Source organism: Pollachius pollachius (genome assembly GCF_949987615.1).
Source record: "Pollachius pollachius genome assembly, chromosome: 19".
NCBI classification, from domain to species: domain Eukaryota; kingdom Metazoa; phylum Chordata; class Actinopteri; order Gadiformes; family Gadidae; genus Pollachius; species Pollachius pollachius.
In genome coordinates, this window is record NC_136952.1 from 8,006,659 (window position 1) to 8,007,800 (window position 1,142).

At 47.0% G+C, this 1,142-nt stretch overlaps 1 protein-coding gene across 1 annotated transcript in view; it reads left to right on the forward strand.

The window, feature by feature from the left end:
• prkcea (protein kinase C, epsilon a) overlaps positions 1 to 662 on the forward strand; it is a 22,084-nt gene extending 21,422 nt beyond the window's left edge. Inside the window, exon 10 of the mRNA XM_079756805.1 lies at positions 1 to 662. This exon is cut by the window's left edge and continues 1,507 nt beyond it. The gene's annotated coding sequence lies outside the window, so the exon portion shown is untranslated.
• Positions 663 to 1,142: the final 480 nt, after the last annotated feature.

Here is a 1,142-nt window from a genome sequence, read left to right on the forward strand (position 1 = left end):
TTCCTCACTGTTGTGAGACCCTCGTCCTCGTCACTGCCCTTTATTGTGTAGCTGCCGTCAGTATTCTCTGCTCCTATTGGTGCAGTGTTAAGCCCGCCCCCCTTTTTTAAATCGCCATTTCACTTAGCCAAAACGACTTGTCTACTTGAGTCTTTTTTTTCCGGCAATACTTTCATGCTTTCAGTCTGTAATCTCTCTTTTATTATTATTACTATTGTCATATTAATATTATTATTATATTATTATTATTACAAATTGTATGTGGAGGAACTGTTTGTGTACAATATTATAACTACTACTATAGGTCTGTTACAGCCGAGTTACAGGACATGTGGACAACCACCAGCTGAATTACCTCTCATTACACATACACACATGCTTACACACAATCACACACCCCATTCCTCCCCCAGTTTCTCTTTCAATCAAACACACACATTCACCCCCCCCCCCCCCCCCCACACACACAGACACACACAGACACACACACACACGCGCAAAGAGGACTTGTGTGCGTGCGTTTGTGTGTGTGTGTTTGTGTGTACTGTACAGTGTTCTCAATGTGAACTGGTTTCTCAGTGTGCAGTAGTTGGTGTGTAGTGAAGCTTTGTGCACCGCGGGGTATTAGGGCCCCCCCCCTGGTGGTCACATTATCTTACTCTGTGCCAAAACGTAGTGCAACAGGCAGGCTCCCCCCGCCTGCTCCGATTCCAAGACAAAAATAAAGAAAAATGTTAATAAAAACAGTGAGCTGTCACATCAGCGACCCTTTTTGTTGGTGTCTTCCTCTTTCTGGTGGTATTGTTGCTGTGTTGGCTTTGGTGTGCAGCCCGATGAGGCAGTCGGAATATGACGAGACTCTGATGTTGACACCTATTGTAGTGTTGCCTGCAAGAGGGACAGGAGTGCGTGTGTGATAGTGGGATGGGACCTTCCGCCTCAAATTGACCTATCAATTTCCTAATTGTAATATAGCCGTGGGTGTATTGGGGGGGGGGGGGGGGGGGGGGAAGAGTGCAGTAGTGAAGCACATTCACACATTTGGAGGCTCGTGGTGAGGCCATCTGCACTTCCGCCAGCCGGGATGCTCATTTTGCACTACTGGGACCCCTCGTGTTGCGACATTCACATCCCCTTTACAA